This window comes from Oryctolagus cuniculus, chromosome 6, assembly GCF_964237555.1.
Source record: "Oryctolagus cuniculus chromosome 6, mOryCun1.1, whole genome shotgun sequence".
In the NCBI taxonomy this organism is placed as follows: Eukaryota; Metazoa; Chordata; class Mammalia; order Lagomorpha; family Leporidae; genus Oryctolagus; species Oryctolagus cuniculus.
The window spans coordinates 22,270,249-22,278,026 of NC_091437.1; the positions used below are offsets into that span (position 1 = coordinate 22,270,249).

Here is a 7,778-nt window from a genome sequence, read left to right on the forward strand (position 1 = left end):
GGCCCCGCCCTGAACCACACAGACCCAGAGCCTTGGGCCTGCCCTGCAGGGAGAGTGTACCCCCGCCTTCAGACTGGGCCATTCCTGTCCCCCTCACCCCAGGGGCCCCTCCCCAGCCTGACCATGGATGCAAAGTGTGTGGAATTGGGGGCTGCAACACCAGCACTGTGTAGCCAGAAGCAAGAGAATTCTGGCTTCTCGCAGTCAGCACTGGCTGCTGGGACCCACGGCACAGCCTGGGTAGTCCACAAGAGCCACTATCCCTCACAAACCAGGGGCAGAAGTCCACAGTCAGGGTGCATACAGGGCAGGCTGTGGCAACCCCTCCTCCTGGGAGCAATCCGCTGCCAACTCCCCGTGTCTCCCTCAGCATCAGAGGGCTCCTCCGAGGTCACCTCCCTCGTGACCCTGTCTAACCCTAATCACCTCCCAAAGCCCCACCTCCCAAGACCATCAGAGTCTGGGTTACACTTGGCAGATGAACGTGGGGACACAGCCCCTTCCCTACTGCCTGCCTAGGAACAGGAGAGCAGAGTTGCACTCGGGCCTCGCTCAGGCCCTGTCCCTGACATCCTGATGTCCTTCCCACTGCTTGTCTGTGCCCTTGTCCACCTGCTTACAGTCATAGGCCCCAGGATGCCCTTCAGCCTTGCCTGACCCAGCAGGGCCCCGCCCTCAGCTGGCACAACCCAGCAGCCGGGGAGGGGTGGGTGGGGGCAGGCCCAGGCCTGGACATCTTCCTGGGGATGGAGTTTCAGCGTGGCAGCTGCCCAGGGAGGCTCCTGCCGGCCATACCCTACGGCCAGGTGGCGCCCCTCCCTCTCGCAGGCTGGAGAACTGGTGCGTGGGACCCAAGCGGTGGGGGTAGGTGCCAGGGTCCGGCCGATCGTCCCCCAGTGCTGGCTCATCAGGCCGCCGCAGCAGAGGAGCCCACACACACACACACACACACACACTCCATACATGTGTCTGTAGCTGCAGCAAATACACAGCGGGGAGACAGAAAGAGGACACCAAAGCCCAGCCAGTTCTGCGGAAGACGCTTCCTGGTGTTGGGGGGTTGCCGAGAGCTGTGCAGCCACCTGCCAGCCACGGTGGGGGCACCAGATGGAGCTCTTTGGAGAAGCATCAAACAAGTGTGAGACGCATCTGCGTGGAGACGGGGAATGTGATCAGGCCCGGGAGCTGCGGGCTGCACAGGCAGGAGACACAATCATTAAGCACAGGCTGCGCCACTCGGCTCCAAGGGCAGCTGCCAGCCACAGGAGTCACCCCTGCCCCGGCAGTGCCCAGGCTGCCGGCCGGCCCAGCCACCCCGCCCAGGGGGCCCAGCCACCCCGCCCAGGGGGCCCAGCCTCACTTCCCAGAAGGACTGCAAGGATGAGAGGCAGGGAGGATTCCAGGCCAGCTCTGAGGCTTCAGCCTGGGGTCCCTGCCCAGGTCCCTCCGTGCCATCGTCTCAGAGAGTGAAGGAAGAAACCAAGACCCGGGTGGCACCCAGTGTGTCTACTGCGAGTGTAGATCACCAGCAAGGAAAGTGGGAGGGAGGGAGGGAAGGAGGGAGATGCTAAGGTCCAAGAGCCGAGGGAAGCACTGGGCTGCCAGGCTCTGCCACGCGGGTGTACACACCAATCTCTCACACCACTGTGAAACCGTGGGGCTGGTAACCCGACAGAGAGCAGAGGTTCATTCTGGCTCACAGTCCTCGAGGGCCCAGGCCGAGGGGCTGTGTCTGGTGATGGCCCTGGTGGCAGAGGCCGGAGGTGGTACAGGGTGCCTCGTGGCGAGATGGAGCGAGTGTGTGTGTGCATGTGTGTGTGCCTGTGTGCGTATTGTGTATGTGTGCGTGTCTACGTGCATGCGTGTCTGTCTTCTCATAAAGCCGCCAGGGTTCAGTCGCACAGGCTCCACCCCATGATCTTGTCTCACCTGATCACTTCCAAAGGCCCCCTGGAGGCCCCGGAGTCAGGGAAGCGTCCACCCTCCCGACACCTTGCAGGCATGCTTCAGCTTCAGCACACACAGCCCGGGGCCGTTATACCCAGAGCATTATACCCAGGGCGTATAATGCATGAGTGTTTCCCTGGGGCCCCGCGGACCGGGGAGAGCCCGCAGACTTCACACTGCAGCTTGAGGGCCTTGCGTCCTTGGAACAGATGTCAGAGACTGCCGAGTGAGCCAGCTGCTTTCCTTCTTGGTTAGTAAGAACAATGTCCATAGTCCACACTAATCCAGGATGCAAGGCATGGTCGCCAAGCAGAGCTGGTGCCTGGCCCAGTCCCGCCCCTAACCCCACGTCACCATGCTCCCAGTCTCTAACATCACTCAGAACAGGACAATTGGGAAACTTCCCCCACGGAACCACGAGTCTCGGATTGGCCATTTTTATTTTCTGGTTAGATGGAAAACAGGGAGTGGTAGTGAATGGCGTGGAGTCCTGTGGGCTGATCAATGGACTTAAAACTCAGAAAAAAGCTCCTTAAGATGACTTTTAAAAATCACTTTGGGGCCCAGCATTATGGAGAAGCGAGTTAAGCCATTGCCTGCAACACCAGCATCCCATATGGGTACAGGTTCGAGTCCTGACTGCTCCACTTCTGATTCAGCTCCCTGCTAATGCTCCTGTTAAAGCTGCAGAAGACAGCCCAAGCACCTGGGCCCCTGCACCCACGTGCAAGACCCTGATGAAGCTCCTGGCTCCTGGCTTAAGTCTGGCCAACTCCCAGCCATTCGGGTAGTGAACCAGCAGATGGACGATTCTCTCTCTCCCTCTCCTCTCTCTCTAACTCTACCTTTCAAATAAATTTAAAAATTGCTTAGTACTCTCTCATATGGACATATGAAGTACACTCTCAGTACTGATCCTATCATAGGCGAAAACAGCCCACATAGACCTCAGCCAGGCATCTGCACACCCTCAAGGGCTGCATTTCTGAAGAAACAGGGGAGGCCCCGGGACAGACCAAGGGGACCACCAAGGGCGGCAGACCTCTGGTGTAGTGCTTAAAGCATCTGTCGGGACATCCATAAGCCCCATCACAGGGCCTGACGATTCACTTCCTGATAGCGCACACCCTGCGAGGCAGCAGGCGAGGTCCACGTGCTTGGGTCCCTGTCACCCATGTGGGCATCCCTGTCACCCATGTGGGCGTCCCACACTGAGTTCCTAGCTCTTGGCTTCCACCTGGCCTGGCCCCGGCTTACTGTGGGCATTTGCAGAGGGAACCAGGAGATGGGAACAGATTCTCTTTCTGTCTCTCTGCCTCTTCCCTCTCTCTCTCCCTCCCCCTCCCCTTCTGTTTCCAAAAACATAAAAATTTTCTGAAAAGACCTCCAAGAGTGGGGCCCTAACATGAATGCGACTTCTTCCGCTTGGACTTTGTGTGGAAACCGCCCCCCCCCCAGCCTCCAGGGATGGCAGTCTGGTGCCTCGGGGCAGGGGCCAAGCACCCCAATTCACCTCCTCTATTCATGTTCCCCAACTGGGAGGCTTTGACATCGGAAATGTATTCCATCTCAGTTCTGGAGGTCAAGTCCAAAACCAAGGTGCCAGTGGGCTATGCTCCTGCCAGAGGCTCCAGGGGAGACTGCCGCAGGTGCCTCCTGCAGCTGCTCGTGGCTGAGGGCGGTCCAGGCAGGTAGCACCCACACTGCACAGAGCCCTCTGCTCTGCGGTCATCACAGGGCCTGGTGATAGAGGTGCCAGGCACTGCTCACCATGCAGCTCACACAGGCACCTGACTCTGCGCACCCAGGGCGTTTTCAACCAGGAACGCAACCAACCAGGAACACCACACACAGCGGGGAGGGTGGGGGTGCGACAGGGCTGAAAGTGCCCAGACTCTCCTATCATGGTTCCTCAAGCAACCCCACAAAACAACCATTTGCATCGCGTTCACACTGGATTAGGCTTTAAAAGTAATCTGTAGATGACTTCAAGTACAAGCAGGGGGCAGGCAGTGAGCCTGACGGGTAGGTGAGACGGCGGTTAAGGCACCTGCACCCCGTGTCAGAGTGCCTGGCTTTCATGCCTCGCCCCAGCCCCTGACTCCAGCCTCCCGCTAATGCCGTCCCAGGCTGGCAGCAGGGACGGCTCAAGCAGCTGAGTCCCCGCCACTCCTGTGGCAAACCTAGACTGAACCCGTGGGACCCGGCTTTGACCCAGTCCAGCCTCAGCTGTTGGAGGCATTTGGGGAGTGAACCAGCACACAGGGGCACTTTCTCGCTACCCCCCCCCATTTCTATCTCTGTTCCCACCTTCTGTCTGTAACTCTGCCTCTCAGATAAATAAATAAATTAAAAAAAAAAAAAAGACAGAATTTGAGATGCCTGCATCCCATATTCGAGTGCCTGGGTTTAAATCTCGACTCTGCACCTGATTCCAGAATCCTGGTAATGCACACCCTGGAAGCAGACATGTACCTAAGGAACTGGGGCTCTCGCCACCTACACGGGAGACACAGACCGAACTGCAGTTTCCTGGCTTCGGCCTGGCCCAGCCCGGGCTGTAATGGGCACTAGGAAAATGATTCAGTGAATGAGACATCTCTGTATGTGTGTGTGTGTGTGTGCATGTATTTGCCATTCAGATAAATAAAATAAAGACTATACTTTCAGAGATCATTTCTATAGCTCACTAACAGAAAAATAAAATAATCAAAAATTAAACTTCTAAAAACAAAAGTATACAGACGCATGAGTGTAGATTATACACAAATACCAGGGGCTCGAGCATCCACAGGCTGTGGCGTCCTCGGGGGTCCTGGAAGCAGCTCTCCATGAAAATGGGCGCAGCAGCACCTCGAGGTAAACAGGCATCAAGTGTGACTGCAGGGCCGGAGGCCAAACCGGCACTGTGCATGGCTCTGGGGGTGGGTTGGGTGGGTCTGGTTATTTTTTTAAAGAAATGACTTATCTGAAAAGCAGAGTTAGAAAGAGGAGGGGCCGCTTCCATCCACTGGTTCACAGCAGAGGCTGGCCCAGGTTGAAGCTAGGAGCACAGAAGTGCATCCGAGTTAGAGGAGCCCAAGCACTTGGGCCACCTCCCACTGCCTTCCCAGGCACGTTAGCAGGGAGCTGGGTCCAAGTGGAGCAGCGAGCAGGGTCTTGAACCAGCACCCATGTGGGATGCCAGCATCACAAGTGGAGGCTTAGCCCACTGTGCCCCAGCGCTGGCCCTGGGTCTCACTCTCTTTGTACTCTTCTGCCACATTCCACAAATTTGCTAAGACAAATTCCTTTTATGGTTAGGAGGGGAAAAAATGAGTGTTCAGTGCTTCACTCAACTGTCAGTCACCAAGGGTGAGAAATTCAACAGCTGTCGGGTTTGGGGGAGGCCTCCTCTTTCCCTAGAGCCACACGATGTGCCTGGGGTCCTGTCTGCAGCAGAATATTCAGGAAGGAGCCTCAAGTCACTCCCGATGTAGCATCAAGAGTGGCCACTGCCAGGTGTTCCCTGAGGTCCTGCCAGTTCTCGGCAGCGCCAAGGGCACTGGGCTCCACGGCCTGTGACATCTGCCAACCACACCAGCAAGCATCTGCCCAGGTTTAGGCAAAGTGTCTCAAACCCAGCAGAGACAGCAAAGCAGACTCACAGGCACCGCCACTGTCCCTGCACAGCGAGTTTGCACACGGCGGAGCAGGGACTGTGGGCCTCAGTGGGGGAAGTGCACAAGGCCTGTGGACGGCCCACAGTGTGAGTTCCATGAGTGTCAGGGCAAGGCCTCCACAGCCCCTGGGTCTGCACAAGGCCTGAGGGGCAGGGACGCCTGGGCTGGGAGGGCTCAGAGCCTGGGAGCCCAGGGCACTGGGAGGACTGAGCCGAGACCAAGGTCACAGTCAAAGGGCAAAACCGCCAAGATCCGGAATGTGTGGCCCTGAGCCGTTTCTCTCCACCGTGCCAGTGCTGTGAACTCAAATGCAGACTTCCTGGGGAGATGGGGGACAAAGGACACTCCAGGATCCTGAACACCCGGGCCTCTGCTCCCGCACCTGCCAGGGTTTGCCCGCCCTCTCAACAGGTGGACTCCTGCCCCGAGGACACCCTGCATACTCATCGGACCACCCTGTACCTGGAATAGGCTTGATTTGTTTCCAACACCACAGCGGCAGCCTCAGGAAGGACCTCCAGGCACAGGCCGGCCAGACAGGTGCAATCTGCCTCCTCCCCGGCCCCTCCTGAGCCCTGTGCCCTCAGCCTGTGCCCTTCCACCACAGGAGCTTGAAACCCATCATCCCTTTCGTGCTATGAGGCCTAAAATTAAGACCTATTATTGGGGCAGGCACTGTAGCACAGCGAGTTAAACCACCACCTACAGTGCTGGCATCCCATATGGGCGCTGGTTCAAGTCCCAGCTGCTCCACTTCCTACCCAGCGCTCTGCTATGGCCTAGAAAAGCAGTAGAAGGTGGCCCAAGTCCTTGGGCCCCTGCTCCCACATGGGAGACCTAGAGGAAGCTCCTGGCTCCTGGCTTCAGATCAATGTAGCTCCAGCCATTGCAGCTAATTGGGGAGTGAACCAGCGGATGGAAGACCTCTCTCTCTTTCTCTACCTTTCAAATAAACAAATAAATCTTTTAGGCCTTTTGTCCTCACTCTGTAGTGTGTGGATAGGAGGTCCCAGCTGGCTGGAATGAATAAGCCTCTGCTTTTGCATCCGTAACCGCTAGGTACCCAGTTATTGCCCGAAACTCAGGTGTCAGTCTTCCTCATTCCACACCCTCACGAAGCAGGTGGTGATGGGCACACCCAGAGATACAAAGTCCAGGCACCTTGCTGGGAGGTGCCATGAACACCACAGCTCCAGAGGAAGGAGTCCAGAATCACACCATGGCTTCTGCGAAAGGGCCTTCAAACAAGGATTCCACGTTGAGGGGGAGAATTACCCTGGGAATTTGAAGTCTTCTTTGACCCCCAGAACTGCGTAAAGGGGCCTGCCTGCTCCATGAAATAAAGTGGGGGGCAAGCTCCACGACCTGGCGCAGCTCAGGCAAGAACACCACCAATCACGTGGAAGTCAACTTCATAGAAAAGCGGACTTCAGAGAGGCGGCTTTGCCCATCCACCTGCTGCTCCCTCCCCTGGCTCTTGCCTTGGAGCCCCTGCTGGGAATGCTCCAGGGAGATCAGAGAATTTTTGAGCCAACACCCGGATGTGACTCTGGCTATTTTTGTAGCTCGGCTATTTCAGCACATGGATCACCGGAACCGGCAAGGGCTCAAGGACCTTGTTACCAGCGGCGTAACTGTCCGGATTATGAGCGTCTCAGAGCATTGTTACTGCAGGAAGAATTTTGTCAACTACCCACCAGGGAAAGCAGCTCAGTGGCCAAGGTGCCCACTTCAGTGGATGATGATGTACGCACTGGAACTCCACTGCGCCGTTCTCAGTCTCCCACCCTGCTAAAGATTTCACGAAGACCTCAAAATCAGCTTACATTTTTCCGCCTTACTCCTCAACATGGCCATTATCAGATGATTCCACCATACATCCTTTTAGCTACAGGATTGTTACAACCTTCTGAGACTTGGAGATAAATAGAATGACTCCTTCTGTTTATATTGTTTCAAGAACAAACTACCCAACAAAGAGTAAATGCTCTCAAGAATCTAGAAATTTCCACAAATAGCAATATCATGAATTGTGTTACCTTTGACCATATTTCAGGTCACCTTAAAACTTAAAACAATAATAAGGCTGGCGCCGCGGCTCAATAGGCTAATCCTCCGCCTAGCGGCACCGGCACACCAGGTTCTAGTCCCGGTCAGGGCACCGGATTC

The 7,778-nt window shown here is 56.4% G+C and overlaps 1 pseudogene; it reads left to right on the top strand.

The window, feature by feature from the left end:
• Positions 1–6,634: 6,634 nt before the first annotated feature.
• LOC100338556 (C->U-editing enzyme APOBEC-1 pseudogene) lies at positions 6,635–7,535 on the top strand (annotated as a pseudogene).
• The last annotated feature ends 243 nt before the right edge of the window (positions 7,536–7,778 follow it).